Genomic DNA, 19,459 nt, shown 5'->3' on the forward strand with positions numbered 1-19,459 from the left:
TCTCTGAAAAACATGAAAATTCGTATATTGCTATTTTATTACGTAAGGACAATCAGCGAGCATTTCATCTGTTACACGGGGTTTTTCTTACAACTTTCCCTTTTTTAATCCCTTGTTGTTAGCTCAGCGACCGTGGCGTTGTATCAGTCATAACGGGAACGTGGCTTTACGTGGCGTGTCGAAGTTAAGGTATTCTGGAGAAACTAGGTTACATTCCTCTCGTGCATTGCACGGAGTTAGCCAGGCACTAGGACATCGAAATATTTCAGCTGACAAAGTTAAATTCGAGTCATATGAACTTCCGTGGACTGTTGTTAATTTATTGCAATCCAATTACTTGTAACGAGCTTCAAGTCTCAGTGACCCGTTTATCAAACCAAACAAATACTTTCTAGGGTCTCGCGTGATAGGTTGGTATCCAAATTGGGAAGTCAATCACGAGGTCGATCACATAGCGTTGTACTCATCAGAAGTTGTGACAGATTACAAGAGTTCACTTTGCGATATGCCAGTACTAGCTTCAAGGTGAGATGCGTTACTCCATATCAAGAAACTTTCATTAGTAAGTGCAATAATGTGGCAATTAATTTTCAGACAAAAACAATGTGCAGTAAGGAATGTAAATACTGGATAGAAGAATATAAATAACGCGCTCCCATATGAAAATTGATTTAGATACTTACACTATGAAAACCAGTTGAACTGAGGGTATGCCCATTTAAGTTCTAACGAAGCATGAGAATACATCTGCATTCTAATCTTCTTACATAGTGCGTGCACGTATCATTTAATTACCTGTTCGTCAAAAAGTCTGTCACTCGGTATTCACCGTATCACAAATTAATAATTTTCAGTACAGAATTTAACTTACCTATAAGTTGTCTTCGTTCGATTTCATTTTAATAGAGATGTAGCTTCATCTACATCTGCATTATTACTCTGCAATACACATCTAAGTGCCTGGCAGAAGATTCATCGAACAAACTTTAAGCTACTTCTTTACCGATCCACTCGCGAACAGCTCGCCAGTAAATCTTCCCTTGCGAGATCTGATTTCCCTTGTAATGGTGATCGTTCATCCCTATGTAGGACAGCGCTAACATGGTGACTGAAATTTCATGAGAGGATCCTGCCGCAGCGAAAAACGCCTTTGTTTTAATGACTTCCATCCCAGTTCGTGAGTCACATTCGTGGCACTCTCTCTACCCTATTTCGCGATAACACAAAATGAGCTATCATTCTGTGAATTTTTTTGATGTCCTTCGATAATCCACACCGCAAAGCAATTTTCCAGAAGAGGATGGACAAGAGCAGTGTAAGCATTCTCTTCATTGGTTTTCTAAGTGTTCTGCCAATAAATCACAGTCTTTCTTTTGCTTTCGCCGCGACATTATCTGTGTGACCATTCCAACTTAAGTTATTAAGTTAGGTATCGATTTCGAATACGAGAAACAGAAAATCGTAATGCTGTTAACGAATACAATGTCTGACTGGATGCTGGAATTCTAGTCTCAGTTGAGAAGAGTTTCAGTGATGACTGCTCATGTACAACGTAACTTCGATGTTTCCGATCAAAGACTAGCACCCTAAGATTATTGTCCTCCCGGCCACAATATAATATTGTGGACGGGTTACATTTTAGTGGTGCACTTGAAAGTTTTGACATAAGAAGAAGATGATCTTGTGCGACCAGTGTCGAATGCTACAGGAGCATAAAATCCTTCATTGGTTTGGGGGTATTAGAAAGTTATAATAAAAGAGTAAGATGACCTTGTGTGATCAGTCTCGGATGCTACGCAAGCACAAAATCCTTCATGGGATGTGTCGTACATACAACAATATGTTCGATTTAAGTGAAAGCCTCCGTCTGCGTAGGCTTTCGCCTTCACTTCTGCGTAGTATATATTACTGTGAATTATTAAAACATGCGACACGCCTGCAGAAACTCAAGTTCAATCCATAATGCGTATCTGCTTACGATGTGCTGGGTTCTTGATACATATTAGCGTCAATGATCAATGACTGTGTTTCACTGGAGCCACGTGTTGTTCCCAATCCTGGAGCCGATGGTACATTATCATAGACGTCGGCTTCATCGCATCAGCAGCGTCGTATACCGTATGCTCTCTGGCAATGTAAGAGACAGCCACATGAAAACTAGACTGATGGAAAAAAATAAGCATATTGTTTATTATTTTAAAAGTCATCGCCATAACAGCCAGCATATTTATTCCACTGTGAGGCCAGACGATCTATGCTTTAATGGAAAAATGTTAGCAGTTGTCTTCGGCACCATGATTGCATTTCATCGGTCGAAACCAATCGACGGCCACAAATGTCATTGTTCAGGGCTCCAAAAATATAGAATTTGCATGGCAGAGACCTGGAGTGGTTGGAGAATGTGTAAGGGCTTTCCTTCGAAACTTCTCCAAGATCGTCGAAACAACCATGGCAACATGTGGGCGAGTCACAAACATTTTTCCGTTTAGGAACTGATCTTTTATCTCACAACGGGTTAAATGTATTGGCAGTTACGACGATTACTTTTGGAATAATAAAGAGTTTACTAAATTTTTTCCATCTGGGTCCTTTTCATTTGACTGAACCTTATACAGAGCCCTTAAGAAGTGTGTCAGTTAATCTTCTACAACTCTAGCGGCATTACGACCTTAGCTTTGACCTAAATCAGAATTACTAGGTACAAGTTTCTTTACATTAATATCCAATAGTCGATGTCTCAGGACAAAGAGCGTAACCATGCATTCAGCTTGATTCCTGTAGGTATAGTAAGAATTAGCCCTGACAATACGAACACGGTTGAGAGAAAGTAGCGTTCTCTACTGACTATCCAACACGCTATCTTCTAATCAGTGGTACGGTACTATGCCTCTTCTCCTGGTACAGATACGGCAAAAACTCTGCAACTCAAGAATGTCCATTGTGTGTAAATGAGTAAAGATTTGTTAAGTTCTTTAGTGGCACTTTTATTCTTTTTAATATTAAATTGAATTTGGATACAAAAGCTTTGTGAGTTTAGCACGATTTTTTTTTGTGCTGTATTCTAGCAATCACGCAGATCCATTACACGTATCTACCTGTAACACTAGAATATGAACTCCACCCTGAGTTCATGATACACAGCGCTAAAAATCAATAAGTAAATGTATTACTTTTTCGAAACTTCGTAGCTGTACACCACGGCAGCCCATAGGTTTGAAATTCGACTCAACGGTATGTGGCGTTACCCTTGGGCTTGGCGGCGCTTCACAGCAACGTACGACACATACGGAGAAAAGGCCACAACAAAAAGTTCAGACGACTTGTGAGGTGGATTAGTTATATCACATTGGCACAAAATTTCACCACAGTGTTGACCAACACCATCGTGGACGTGTCATACGGTGGGATGGTCGAAACACCCTCTTACCCACATTTCACCCCTTCCTTTGCCATCTCTGTGATCGAGGTCAGAACCACGATGTTGAAATCAGGCGGTTTTATTATGGGTGGCCGAGGAAAACAATTCAGACTCACCAAGTCTCAGTACCGACATGAAAATCCCTCAGGAGCTGGCATAAAGGGAGTCAACGAAACCGCCCTTTCCCTCGGGGCATTGTTTCCCAGTCATTTCCTGGACGATAACGGCAGTTATCAGTGCGATAAGCAACTAAGCCACGTGACTTAGTTCTTGGCAGTGTTCGACACAGTGTACACCCCCCAGATTATTCAACTTATGAACATAGTGGCCTGCAATCCCATTGAATATTATCTGACTCCTTTGAAGTGTAGCGCGACCGTAATTTTTGCTCTGATAGACCACTAGGGGCCGTTCAAAACCATTCGACGAAATTTGAACTTGACCCGAGGCAGCAAAGCATGTTGTTAGATGACGTGCGGATTTTTTACTTAACGTTGTGAAAAAGTGACGCTGTGAATCTGACATCAATAAATCGTAACCACTCCAAAATGATGAAAGAAAATTTCGGTAGCTACGAAATTAAACATGAATCACAATTAATTCAGTTTATTACATCGAAGTGCACATTAAGTCAACAGGCAAACATTGACAGTATCAAACTATTATCTTGGAAAATCTAGGTAAATGATTGGTGTATACAATAATATTCGTAAAGTCATACCATTATTGCTGAAGTTTAGAATTAAAAAATAGATAGAGCTATAGAAGAGTATGAATTTGTATGTGTGTCTACAATTGAAATCATATTTATCTAAGAAATCTCTGACTTAGTCTTCAATTTGAAGGCTGAAGTTCACTGAAACTCAATAGTTATGATTTGACTGTCCCTACGCTGTGTCTCACAGTCGTGGCTAGATCTCACCACGTTCATCTGCAGGCGGAGGCTGAGGCGGCTGCAAAATGCGTCATTGGTTTTACACCAATAACCTGTACCTGCAGCCAAATGCAACTCAGCCCGAAATGTTCTAAATTTCCCAGTTCACCTGCTCAGAGAGGCATCTGTCGGCTTACTTGGTGAGGTGCGAAGAAGTCTGGTGGCCAAATCGGAGTGTTGCAATGAGGTCTCGTGATGATGTAACTTCGGTCCAACTGCTTACAAAAAGGAAGACTTGGGTTTTCATTTTATTTTCGTACTCTACATCACTTTTAAATGGTTGAGCTGTTGATGTTCCAAGCACTGAACAGTAAAAAGATGCCTTAAAAGAAACTGGTCCCATCTCTGAATTCACACGGTGGACAAGTAAACGGTGTCGTAAAAATTGGTGCTGAAAAACTTTGTTGTGGTCTTTCTGTGTTTTTTTTCTGTGGACCATGAGGAGGGACCTCGAGTTCAGTCTTGTCTATCTTTCTATCTCCTAATTTATTTACGTTAGCCAGCCATGATAGCCTGTCATAGCACTTCACATAACGTGTTAAACATTCGGCTTTTGCAGTTCCAGAGTTTAGCGGCTTCTCAAGCTCACAAAGATAGCTTGACTGTAGTTTCACACTCCACATTCCGATCTTTATCTCCAGAGAGCGGTGTATTTCGAAGAAAGACGTGTTTTTACATTTTGCTCACAAAAGTGTCTGTTCAGACTTGCTGCAATGGTATTTTTTTCTCTTTCCACGTTCCATTTGTAAAACAGTATCAGCTGGTGTCATTATAAAAGATGCTATTGTTACCTCAGTGACCAGCGCCCTGTGGAGTCTCCTCTAGAGAAAGCAGGACGGCTGTGCAATTGATCCGTTAGTCTCGTAGCTGGTCCCTTCCGGAACAGGTCTCGGGGGTGGGCTTCTCCTGCGAGCCTGCAAGGCGTAACAACTTCTGTTCCCTTGCAGCTCAAAGTAATGTTCCATAATTGGCCTTTTAGACTGAACCATGCTGTACAGTATAAGAATGTTAAATACACTGATGAGGTACTGGAAATTCCTGCTACTGACACATGTCTCATTAGCTGATGATGTTAATTTTCTGATATGATTAGACGCTTTGGTTTAACGTTGGGCCCGCATCTCGTGGTCGTGCGGTAGCGTTCTCGCTTCCCACGCCCGGGTTCCCGGGTTCGATTCCCGGCGGGGTCAGGGATTTTCTCTGCCTCGTGATGGCTGGGTGTTGTGTGCTGTCCTTAGGTTAGTTAGGTTTAATTAGTTCTAAGTTCTAGGGGACTGATGACCATAGATGTTAAGTCCCATAGTGCTCAGAGCCATTTAACGTTGGTTGTGGTACTGATTGAATTACTTTTTCTGGTATGATTAGACGCTTTGGTTTTATGTTACTTGTGGGACAGTTTTGGGACTCTTTGAGACCTCATCCCCCCCCGCCCACCACAGTTCGGCAACATCATCGCACATTTGTTGCACACGTTATAAACATATGTAAGACTCTTTGACACCCATTCAGCTGATCAGAGCCTCGTGGCTGCTCTGCTGCCCGACGATGTCTTTAGTGTAGGACTGAACCGTCCAAGGTGTGTCATCAGTGTCGAACGTCTTGTGGTTTATCGCGCTGCGGTCGTTTTCATGTTACGTCCAAGTTGGCCTTGCGCAGAACTCTGGTGATATTCGGTGCCAGCGTGACACCATTAGCCCAACTTACATCCCACATGAACTTCTGAGCTGGGCCTTTCTTCCACGTTTGTTACCACCACCCTGTCTGAAGCATCGCCAAGCCGAATAGTAACGTCACAGGGCGCCACTCCCTTGCACCATTACAAGGGAATGAATATTAAAACAGCTGCCACAGTCTCCTTTGCTTTTAATTTATTTATACAACTCCTTTCGACGTTCCATTACACCACCTTCAGGCTCCTTGACTACCGGTTATTTAATATTAGCTTCTGTTTTGACTCCACGCAAGATTGGTGTCCTCTGAACTTACGTTGGACAAGGCGTCTGAAGATGGTACAATGGAACACCGAAATTGGTTGCATAAATAAATCAAAAGCAAAAGAGACGACTTCTGGTATTTTAATTTTCATTTTACATTGAACACTCGAAGTCCTTGTAGCCATCTTTTACAAGGATGTCATGCAAAGATTACCGAGATGGCTGTAGGCAGCTTTGATTCAAATTTCTACCTTCTGCATCGGAATGGGACACAATTATGGGGTTTCGAAAACCTGACACTTCTCTTACATTGTTTTCTTTTGGGTCATTGTTGTTATATGTACTTCCTAATTAATAGACGTTTATGAAAGCCACAATGTGCCTTCCCAGTGTTTTGGCTCTGGATTGACCTAACTTGCTCCATGTAATGTGATGCACGTGTTGTGGTATCTTATTCAGTAGGTGGGTAACACTTCACGGTTGCTCTTCTGCCAATTCTATTATTGTTTATATGTTTCTGATCTTGGTGTGAGGGTTGTCACTCGATCTCAGGCCTACGTGAAATATTTTCTACTGGTGGACTGGAAATGGACGCCAAGCACAGCTCAACTGTGTCCCACACGTTCCCTATGGTACGAACACCATTCACTCTTCTGGAGTAAGGATCATGTTCGTTATTTGCACAGTGTGAACTGGACCACGCTGAGAAAGTTCAGGAGTTTGTTCCTGGGATATTTTCTTTTTTGTTATAACTAACAGTGGTCTCAGAAGGTTAACTACAGCGTAATTGCGTGATATTTCTTACCTCATTCGTCTTTATATGTATATTGCAATGAAAATACACTATCTTATCGATAATATTCAGGTACCTATCATTGTTGGTTGGTCTTAAGACAGGTTTGATGTAGCTCTCCTTCCTACATGTATTTTCAACTACATATATTTCAACTGCAAGCGTCTTCATCTTCGAATAACTGGTGCAACACACATCCTTTTGACCTGCTTACTCGGTCGTCCATTACTCTCCCTCAGAAGCTTTTATTCTCCGTACTTGCCTCCCTACTGAATTGGTCATTCCTTGATGTCTAGCAATGTTTCTTCCCAACTACTCCCGTCTTTTAATTAAGTTATGCCACAACTTCTTTTCTCCCTAATTCTATTAATTACCTCCTCTTTAGCTACGTCATCTTCCCATCTATTCTTCAGCATTCTTTTGTATCACACGCTTCAAAAGTTTCTATTCTCTTCTTGTCTAAACTGCTTATCGTCCATGCTTCACTTCCATAGATGGTTGAGCTCCGTACAAACACTTTCAGGAAAGACTTTCTGATACTTATATCTATATTCGATGTGACAAAATTTCTCTTCTTCAGAACACTTTTCTTGCAATTATCATCCTACATTTTATGTCTCTTCTACTTCGGCCATCATCATTTATTTTACTGCCTAAACAATAAATCTCTTCCAATATTTTAGTGTCACGCTTCCCAATCTAATTCTCTCACCATCGGTTCATTTAACCACTGCTTCCCCTGTCACTTAACTCGATTCTTATACTGCCGTCTGTTTTGTGGAGAATTTTACATAACCCTTCGTTCCCCGTATTTCATTCCTGTTGCATTCAGAAATTCAAACATTGTGTTTCAATCAACAATGACAAAAGCTTTTTCTATTTCTCCAAAAGCTATAAACGTAGGCTTGCGTTTTATTAACCTACGTCCTAAGAGCGATGAAAGGTTCACCATGGCCTCGCGTTTCCCTACATTTCTCCTTAACCCAAAGTGACCTTCCCCGAGGTCGGATTCCAGTAGTTTATTCACTCACTGTGAATAATTCGCGTTAGTATTATGTAATCATAACTTGTTAAACTGACACATATCACCACTCGCTTTCTTTGGAACTGGAATTATTGTATTCTTTCCGAAGTCTGAGGGCACCTCACCTGCACACCAAACACAACAGTTTTTCGCATGGCTGGTCCTGCAAAGGATATCAGTAGCTTTGACGATAGGTCGTGTGCTCCATGACCTATTTTCGATTTATGTCTCTCAACGCTCTGTCACATTCTGCTCGCCGTATCATGTCAACTTCATCTATATCCCAGTTTTGACGGAATGTCGTCTACTCCATGGGCCTTATTTCGATTTGGGTCATGCCGTGCTCTGTCATATTCTCCTCGCAGTGACGTATCTCTCATCTAACCTTCAGCTAACTTTTATTCCCTTTCTATTATACTTGATTCAAGTTAATTTCCGTTGTTTGGCTCCTCTATATACTCCTTTCAGATTTCTCTTCCTTGATTGGTACTGATTTTACATCTCATGTCTTGATATTCATGCAGTTGCTTTTCTGTTCTGCAAAAGCCTCTTTTATATTCCTGTAGGCGGCATCTATCTTCTCCTAGTGATATATACATCAGTATCCTTATATTTGTCCACTAACCATTTCTGATTAGCCATTTTTCCACCTATGACAATCTCATGTTTTGAACGTTTGTATTACACTTCGCCTGTTTGATTTGCTGCATTTTTATAATTATATTCTCCTTTCATCAATGAAATTCAATATCTCCTGCCATATTCAAGGATTTCCACTAGGCCTTGCCTTATACCCGTTTGAGCCTACGCTGTCTTCACGATTTTATCTTCCAAAGCTATTCTTCTATTGCACTTCTTGCCTAATACTCCCTCTGAAGCTCTCAACAAGCTCAGGTTCTTTCAGCTTAACTATTTCCTTAATCTGGTATCTTTTCGCAAATTTTTCAGTTTTAATCTGAAGTTTTGTTCTAGGATCAGAGACCACACGCCCCTGTAAATGTCTGACAGTTTAAAATCTGTTCCCGAAGTGTCTCTCTTACCATTAAATAATCACCCTTTTCCATGATTCCTTAAACCAAATGGTAACTATTCTCTTCTTGTCTAAACTATTCATCGTCCATGTTTCACCTCGATTCATGGCTTCACTCCATACAAATACTTTCAGTAAATACTTTCTGGTGCTTAAATCTATGCTCGGTGTTAAAAATTTTCTCTTCTTCAGAATCCATAGCCAGTCTACATTTTATATCGTCTCTACTTCGACCACCATCAGTTATTTTGCTCCCCTAATACCGAACCTTATCTACTACTTTAAGTGTCTGATATCCTAATCTAATTCCATCAGAATCACCTGATTTCATTCGAATATATTCCATATCCGACAACATTCCATTATCCTCGGTTTGTTTTTGTTGATGTTCATCTTATCCTCCTTTCAAGACACAAAGCACCTTAGAAGCCCTAAAATTTTAGGTTTTTCTCGAAAACGGTTGAGGGTTGGGTCTTGCTGTTTACATATGTTTAAGCCCTATTCGTGTCCTACACAGTCTGTCAATATGAATCAAATCTGTAAAGGGAGTTCGTAAGGATCCCTTGTGAGCAAACAAAACTGCGCACAGACCGCTATTTCAGTCCTAGGCGTGGCATGGCGCGTCCTCAAGCGGGACACTATAGCACTCGAGTTACAACGTAAAGATGGGATAGATGGTATACATCTATCGACAAGAGTCGACAGGTGGGTCAAAAGTGCTGTAAACTGCGGTCATGTCCTGGAACAAATAACGTTTTCTTAAGCATAATAAGGAGACCACACTCCAACTAACAAAAGCGCCACCATATCGCAACACCGTCTACGTGCTAATTCATTGTCCCCACTACACTCGATGTCATGAAACGTTCTCCAGGCATTATCCAAATCCAGACACTTCCGTCGGATTTTCACTGGGCACAGCATGGTTCATGACTCTAGTCCACTCGTTTCCAGTCATTCACTGTCCAGTGGCGTCGCTCTTTCAAGCGTTGCTCAGCACTGACTACAGAAATGTACTGCATCTGAGGAGCTGCTTAACCATTGCACCATATTCTTTTTAACTGCCTATGCATGAAGTGTAGACTCCTGGTAGCACTTTGAATGGAAGAAAAAAGGAAGGGACATTTGGTTTAACCTCCCGTCTACATCTGGGTCATTGGAGTAGAAGCTCGGATTGTATCAAGGACGGGGAAAGAAATAGATGGAGCCCTTTTAAATGAACCATCCCGGCTTTTGCCAGAAGCGATTTGGGGAAATCACGGAAAAACTAAATCTGCTAGGCCGGATGTGGGGTTGAACCGTCGTCCTCCCTAAGGCGAGTGCATGTACTAATCACTGCGCCACCTCGCTAGGTCTCGCAGCACTTTCAAACAAACGGGTGACTTTTTCTGCTGATTTCACACGATTTTTTACAGTCACCCTTCACAATCCTTGGCGGTGCCTGGTCCGTCCGTTCACGAGTTCTGCCTAGTCTTGGTTTAGCTGCCGTAGTTTCTTAACGTTTGCATTTCACATTCACTACAGTCGACCTGGGCAGCCTTAGAAGGGGTGGAAAGGTACATGATGGCTATGTTCCTCAGGCTAGATCCAGCACCTGTTCCACGTTCGAAGTCACTGAGCTGCGCTGACCGCCCCATTGCTGTTACCGCTTCTCGACTGAAAATGGATTACTCCCCACTTCTTTTATACTGATTGGTTCACCTTTTTCTGACATCTAGCTGTAAGTTCCGCAATACGCAAGACCGTCAGCATACTTTTCGCCGGATAATGTATACGTACAGTCATGCAAATATCGACAGCAAGAGTTACGTGTCTTTTTTCGGAACAAAATTGTAGCATTCACTGACGGTGCTTGCTATTGACAACGGTAGTGATCACTTCACCCCTTGCCTTCAAGCTTGAACTCAATAACCCTCGGTTCTGTTTCGGCATTTTCTGCGTTATCTGTGATACACAGCGTTAGGGACACGTTTATTGACAAGAGTCGGCCGATAAGCACCTCGTTAATAGGATCACTGGTTCGAAATACGTTTCCATCCCACTGTGGCAAAGTGCTACAACAATCAGTTTCGCATTGTTTGAGAATAAAAACATTCTGCGTTGCGAAGTTATTTAATATTAATGACGCGTTTCAACCTTTTGAAGCATCATCCAGCTACTTCTACACTATCGGATGATGAAACATGTCACTGATATTAAATAACTTCGCTGCCAGGGCTGTTTCTATTCAGAAATCGCTGAATGCAGTTGAAGAAAAGCACAGCGATGCTACGATGACAGCAACCCAGTCACAGTACAGTGTTCCGTCTCTGAGTTGTTGCATTACTCCATATTTTCGTTGAATTTTTTGCTGACTGCTTATGGCAGGCGTTTACTCTGTTCTCAGGTTTCTTCACAGAACCAAAGGTAATTGAGGTATCAAGTCAAATAAATTGCAATTACATTGCCACTGCGAACGAACCATCGGAGACGACGGGTTCCTCGTTCAAAATTAATGAGAAAACGTATTTGGATATTGATTGAAAGTTTTCGGTAGAGTTCAAGTCTACTCTGTATTCTGTAAACAGAAACAACTACATAGCCGCTTTCTTTGTACAGTGAGTGCTGAACATAACGATGAATAAAAACAAAGACGGAGAAAATGAAAGTATGCACATGTCACATGCAAATGTCATCTGAGACCGAGACTAGAGCTATCGTATTAACGTTAAAAAAGTTTGTAGTTGCTGTGGAATTCAACATAAAGGTTTTTTTCTAGAAGACGAAGGAAATGTTCATAGATTTGGAAGGCTTAAGAAATGAATGTATGATAGTTAGTTCTCCTATTTTCTCCACAGCTCTTGAGGCGCAGCGACTATGTTCTTGTTGCCAGTTCCTAACTCAAGACTTCCTAGACTCAAAAATACGACGAGCTGAAGAGTCTAAGAGCCAACAGTCCACGCGTAAGAGCGGCTAATTAGCTTCCGGAATAATCTCCTGGCTCCGTTCCACGCCGGCAAGTGGGGCTCCTCGCTCTCGAGACCCTTCACGCCATTTTCAGAGCCTGTTGAGGCCGACGAACACCGCCGCAGCAGCTCCCTGCGTGAGTTGCCAAGTATCGACATCAGGCAGCAAATACATTGCTAGCCACTGAAACTGCAATAAAAAGAAGGCAGGATGCCGTAAACGTCAAACCGGCGTAAAGTGTTCAGCATGCTTGGATATAGAAACGATTAGCATTTCAGTGTACGCATGCAGCGTCCTCAGAGATACGAGTAATGCTATCTCAGTTTTTCCTTCAGATACGACATTTGAACATCGGTTGTTCGGTACAAGATTGTTTTAAGCGTCTAAGAAGGAAATACTTTAATTGCTACACTAAGAAGAAATGCAGATGATAAACGGGTATTCTTTGGACAAATATATTATACTAGAACTGACATGTGATTACATTTTCACGCAATTTGGATGGATAGATCCTGAGAAATCAGTGCCCAGAATAACCACCTTTGGCCGTAATAACGGGCTTGATACGCCTGGGCATTGAGTCAAAGAGAGCTTGGATGGCGTGTAAACGTACAGCTTCCCATGCAGCTTCAACATGATACCACAGTTCATCAAGAGTAGTGACTGACGTATCGTGACGAGCCAGTTGCTCGGCCACCATTCACCAGACGTTTTCAGTTGGTGAGATATCCGGAGAATGTGCTGGCCAGGGCAGCAGTTGAACATTTTCTGTATCCAGAAAGGTCCGTACAGGACCTGCAACATGCGGTCGTGCATTACCCTGCTCAAATGTAGGGTTTCGCATTGATCGAATGAAGGGTAGAGCCACGGGTCGTAACACATTTCAAATATAACGTCCACTGTTCAAAGTGCCGTCAATGCGAACAAGAGGTGACCGAGACGTGTAACCAATGGCACCTAAAAATACCATCACGCCGGGTGATACGCCAGTACGGCGATGACGAATACACGCTTCCAATGTGCGTTCACCGCGATGTCACCAAACGAGGATGCGACCATCATAATGCTGTAAACGGAACCTGAATTCATCCGAGAAAATGAAGTTTTGCTAGTCATGCACCCAGGTTCGTCGTTGAGTACACCATCGCAGGCGCTCCTATCTGTGATGCAGCGTCAAGGGTAACCGCAGCCATGGTCTCCGAGCTGATAGTCCATGCTGCTGCAAACGTCGTCGAACTGTTAGTGCAGATGATTGTTGTCTTGCAAACGTCCCCATCTGTTGACTCGGGGATCGAGACCTGGCTGCACGATCCGTTAGAGCCATACGGATAAGATGGCTGTCATCTCGACTGCTAGGGATACGAGGCCGTTTGGGATCCAGCACGGCGTTCCGTATTACCTTCCTGAATCCACCAATTCCATATTCTACTAACAGTCATTGGATCTCGACCAACGCGAGCAGATATGTATCGATACGATAAACCGCAATCGCGATAGACTACAATCCGACTTTTATCAAAGTCGGAAACGTGATGGTACGCATTTCTCCTCCTTAGACGAGGCATCACAACAACGTTTCACCAGTCAACGCCGGTCAATTGCTGTTTGTGTATGAGAAATCGGTTGGAAACTTTCCTCCTGTCATCACGTTTTAGGTGTCGCCACCAGCACCAACCTTGTGTGAACGCTCTGAAAAGCTATTCATTTGCATATCACAGCATCTTCTTCCTGTCGGTTAAATTTCGCGTCTGTAGCACGTCCTCTTCGTGGTGTAGCAATTTTAATGGCCAGTAGTGTATTCAATAAAAACGAAATTATGTGGTGCAATCAAATTATATTGATGTAACGCTGGTGTGTTGGTGTATTTTATTACGATATTTGGTTGCGAAAACCAGAAAAATGTTGTTGAAGCATCGTTACGTTTCATTTTCCATGTATCGCTGAAGATGGAGGGTGACTCCGATACCTCAGCGCCATCATAATCTGCCTGCCCATTATTATATATTATGCAACATGACAGAGCTCAGAATGTGTTCGTTCTATCTTCACCATAAACAGCGACACTGCATATAAATAACAACGGTCTTTCATTTGCTGATTGAGAAAACTGAATCAAGTCTTCCGCTTCAGTACCCGTATTGAATGAAAACGTAAGCTTCCTTCCTCAGTCATAGAGCTCTGTGATCACCTTATGGCATCATGATAGAGCTGTAAGGGAAGAGCTTCTGCCGCTAGAAGACCACAAAGACCAGTTTCTTCCAGATTACACCATTATTTGTGTTCTAAATCAAGTTCGCATTTCTGTCCCGATGAAATATTTATTTATCTATTAAAGTGCATCTTGTTTCGAGGGGCGTTCAATAAGTAAAGCTTTAATTCTTTTTTATAAAAGTAGGGTGACTCTGTTCAGAATTCCAATACAACACATTTTTCCCCACTATTTTGCCTACAAAACCCTATTTTTCAACATAATCTCTGCTCAGCGTGACGACCTCAGACACCTTACTGTGATGACCTATATGCCCACATGGTACCACTCTACTGGTCGACGTCACAGCCCAAGTCTTGCTGCATGAATAACCTGTTCATCATCCACATACTGCTTCCCGTGTAGTGGCATACTTCGTTGCGACAAACAGAAGGAAGTCGAAACGTAATTGATTCGTGCTGTAGGGCGGATGGGAAAGAAGATTCCAGTGAAATTTTGTGAGCTTCTCTCGGGTGAGCAGACTTTTGTGAGGCCTTGCATTGTCGTGGAAAAGGAGAGGTTCGTTTGTATTTTTGTAGGGGCGAACACACTGAAATTTCTTCAATTTTCTGATGGCAGCACAATACAATTCAGTTGATCGTTGCAGCTCATACAGAACAACCTCTTCAGAGTCCCAGAAGACCTTTGCCACGATTTTACCGCTGAGGTTGCGGCTTTGAACTTTGTCTTCGGAAGAGAGGCGTGTGGCGCCACTCCATAAACTGCCGTTTTATTTCTAGTTCGAAGTTATGAATCGATGTTTCATCGCCTCGATATGTTCGACAAAAGATCGTCTCAATCAGCCTTGTAAAGCGCAGGCAGTTCTACGCAGATGGCCCTATGTTGGTCTTTATGCTCTTCTGTTATGCAGCGAGAAAACCCAAGGGGCACACACCTTTGAGTACCCAAACTGGTGGACGGGTGTGTAAGCGCTAACAACGTGGACGTCCAGTTGAGCAGCAAGGTGATTGATTGCATCCCTCCGATCACCTCCAACGAGAGTGTTCTCACGTTCCAACGCTGATGAAGCCACAGGTGTGCAGCTGGCCGGCCCGAGCGAGATCGGACGGGATTGCGCGAACTTATTACAGTGGTAACAGATGCCTCGCCCAACTGCTCACCGTGATTTTGTTCACTGCAAGGTCGCCATAGACATCCTGCAATATCTGAGATGCTTTACCTTTTCGAGTGCCTAAAAGAGCATTAAATCGAGAGTTTGTGTAAATTTGTTATGTTAATAGTATGAATAGTCAGTGACTGCGCATATATTTCCTCCTTCTTACTCTCTTTATCCTTTAATTCAACAACCTTCTTCCTACTTTTAAAGACAATTGCAGTTCATCTTGTAGATGCAGTGAATTGGCTCGTAGTAGAGAAAACTGTGCCAGAGCTGTTCCAGAAGGCAGGTTTCACACGCGACGGCCACCAGCGGCAAGTTGTTGGCTTTCATATATATGTCTTCAGTGCCATCTACGCGACAGCGCCATCTACATCTACATCTACTTACATACTCCACAATCCACCATACGGTGCGTGGCGGAGGGTACCTCGTACCACAACTAGCATCGTCTCTCCCTGTTCCACTCCCAAACAGAACGAGGGAAAAATGATTGCATAGATGCCTCTGTACGAGCCCTAATCTCTCTTATCTTATCTTTGTGGTCTTTCCACGAAATGTAAGTTGGCGGCAGTAAAATTGTACTGCACCTAGCCTCAAATGCCGGTTCTCTAAATTTCCTCAGTAGGGATTCACAAAAAGAACGCCTCCTTTCCTCCAGAGACTCCCACCCGAGTTCCTGAAGCATTTCCGTAACACTTGCGTGATGATCAAACCTACCGGTAACAAATCTAGCAGCCCGCCTCTGAATTGCTTCTATGTCCTCTCTCAATCCGACCTGATAGGGATCCCAAACGCTAGAGCAGTACTCAAGAATAGGTCGTGTTAGTGTTTTGTAAGCGGTCTCCTTTACAGATGAACCACATCTTCCCAAAATTCTACCAATGAACCGAAGACGACTATCCGACTTCCCCACAACTGCCATTACACGCTTGTCCCACTTCATATCGCTCTGCAACGTTACGCCCAAATATTTAATCGACGTGACTGTGTCAAGCGCTACACTACTAATGGAGTATTCAAACATTACGGGATTCCTTTTCCTATTCATCTGCATTAATTTACATTTACCTATATTTAGAGTTAGCTGCTATGAGGGCGGCACCACCCACTGAGACGGACACTTAAGTTCAGGAAGTGGCCACAGCCCGACGGAGGCCGTACATGAAGACAGTTTTTGCCTCTGAACCATACAATATGTTTTAGGTTCGGTGAAAACTGTGAACAACCTTTCTCGTCGCAGTCAATGAACTGCTGTGAGAAAGAGCCTTCAGCATCTCACACAGGGAAGGAGGTTCTCCCGTAAGTTAAAATATTACGAATTTCCGCAGAATGACGTTGGAATTCTCCACCAGACTATTGCCGTATAGTTCTGCTCTTTTCAGATGAATACCTAACATATCGTGAGAACACGGTAAAGTTAGTATTGTGTAGAAAGAGAAATGCTTATTGTCTTATACGCCTTGACGTCTGAGTCGCTTCCCTCGCCGCCACAATATGTTGTAACACTCGGGATCGGGCAGAAATGTTTTTCGTTTCGCTTTACAGTCTCTCTTCACTGTGCTCTACCCTGAGGTTGGGAGAGGCATGCAAGAAATTTCAGAAAGTGGGGCAATACGAAACTTGATATTTTCCGGAGTCTGGCGTTATTCCTTCCTATTTAACTCTTCAGAATTCTTCTTTTTTCTGACTCAAGCGGTTTGCTTTACAAGATTAACGGCGATCTCTATGTCCGGGTGCCTTGGCAGCAGACAGGAGGCACCTCTGCTTCATACTGAGCAAGTGCACATCGCCCATCTGCCTTACTTTACAGCCAAGTCCAGTATTTTCTGTTTAACCTTCAGTGGTGACAGACTAAGCTCTGCTCATTAACTCCAAGATCGGACAATCTGCTGCTTATGATCACAAAAAGTAGAAGGAGAAATATTTTCGTTTGCTGATCCATGTTTGCGAGGCTTTGGCTCTAACGGTTTATTCGGGAGATTTGCTAAAGGTCATACGTTTTAATCTTTCGTTCGTTTTCTTCACTTCGTGTTGAACTTCACACAAGTTCAAAGGTTTTTGCTTTCGGTGCATACCGTTGTCCTCTTCAGTTTTAATCGGTAAAGGATTTTTTCGAAGAATTGTTTCATCGTTGTGCAGGTTTAGTCATGACTGAGTCTGGAAGCACAGACCCGATACGCAGAACACACACAGACCAGTGCCAGACGTCGTGTACATGGCGTCGCAGTCAATCACTGTGGTACTCAGCTCCGGCATGGTGTCGAAGTCATGTGGCAAGACCCACAGTTATTCCTTTAACTTCAACGGTCTTTCTTTGCTCTTCAAGGCCTACTCCGTTTCGTCGACATCTGTAATGCACATTTATTGTTATTGTGGAAGGATAATTTGTCTCGTAAACGAGGAGTACGATATCTGTTGGTTTCTATTTCCTCCTTTTCCGTATCCAAACACAAGTCAACTAATTCAACCAAATTCATCCTTTTTTGTTCTAAAGGAGCTATGGTTCATGTGTAACGTGATCAGCAGGTTCAGTGTCCATTTTTATGTGGTGAGAATAAATAGTATTCGTTCAGCGTAACATCTTTTTCCTAGTAATAGCATCGTTCATAACTGAAATTTATATGTTATGAATGCCGTTTGAAGAAAGTACCTATTTCAAGTCACGCGAGTCTGATGCGTTATGAAGACGTAATATATTTGAATTTCTACAACTCAGACGCATTATTAAGAAATACCATATTAAATTCATGTAAGTCAAATGCGTTGCTACAGACAATTTAGAGCAAGAATAATTTGTGCCAAAAAAAAAAAAAAAAAAAAAAAAAAAAAAAAAAAAAAAAAAAAAAAAGCACTCCATCTTCAGGCCACAAGTGGCCCATCGGGACCATCAGACCGCCATGTCATCCTTAGCTGAGGATGCGGATAGGAGGGGCGTGTGGTCAGTACACCGCTCTCCCGGTCGTTACGATAGTTTTCTTTCACCGGAACCGCTACTATTCGGTCGATTAGCTTCTGAGTTGGCATCATGAGGCTGAGTGCACTCCGAAAAACGGCAACAGCTCATGGCGGCCCGGATGGTCACCAATCCAAGTGCCTGCCACTCCCGACAGCGCTTAACTTCGGTGATCTGCCCGATTTGTTGCTAAACGCCGAAGTAGTTTCTATGTGCTAATGGACATTATGCATTACAATTTGGTCTGCTTAAGGGTGTTCTACTAAAATTAACTATGTGCAGTGTTGGGATTCTTTCACACGGTTATTTGCTTTCCTTCGATCACCTGGCAGAGTTTGTGACAAAATGATCTGTTCCAAAGAATACCCATCGCTCGTACAAAGGTCGGAATCAAAGACACCGTGTACACGTACTGTAACAGGGGTCATCAACAGACAGCACACCACGTTATAGAACTACAGTTCACTGTATACGCTTTCGACAGTAAAGACAATGTAAGTACATTATAAATGTTTATTCTAAGATGGATGAGTCCCCTAGGCGTTTTTACATACCGTGACCAGCAAGTAAATGAAAATTGACCATAATATAGTTCTCTACACTAAACGAATATTATTTACGTGGCTGTGTGATCCACAGACTGAACGCCTAAAATTTATAATATTAATAATACTTATATCTCAAAGAAAGATGAGATACTTCATTTTATATCAAATGGAAACAAATTCGCCATCTTGTCTGTAATATGGGAAATACTTTGCGACAATCTAGCATCCAAATATTCCATGTGTCAATTTCTATTGCTCGCTGCTGTTTTTACATACGTCAACAATTTCACTGAATAAGGCAATTTAATAACAACTTGTAAAGAGTCGTACCATTTTCCACGCAGCGCTATCTCGAAAAAACAAATCAGTTACATTTGGTGACTAACAAAGATAATAAGGAATTTACGCGGTACCTTTCTTGTAAATTGACGACATATACTGACATTTTACAATTCTAAAATGTCAGTGAATACTCTGTTATACGTTGCGCATTTGTGTGTACACATATTAA

Source organism: Schistocerca americana, chromosome 4 (assembly GCF_021461395.2).
Source record: "Schistocerca americana isolate TAMUIC-IGC-003095 chromosome 4, iqSchAmer2.1, whole genome shotgun sequence".
In the NCBI taxonomy this organism is placed as follows: Eukaryota; Metazoa; Arthropoda; class Insecta; order Orthoptera; family Acrididae; genus Schistocerca; species Schistocerca americana.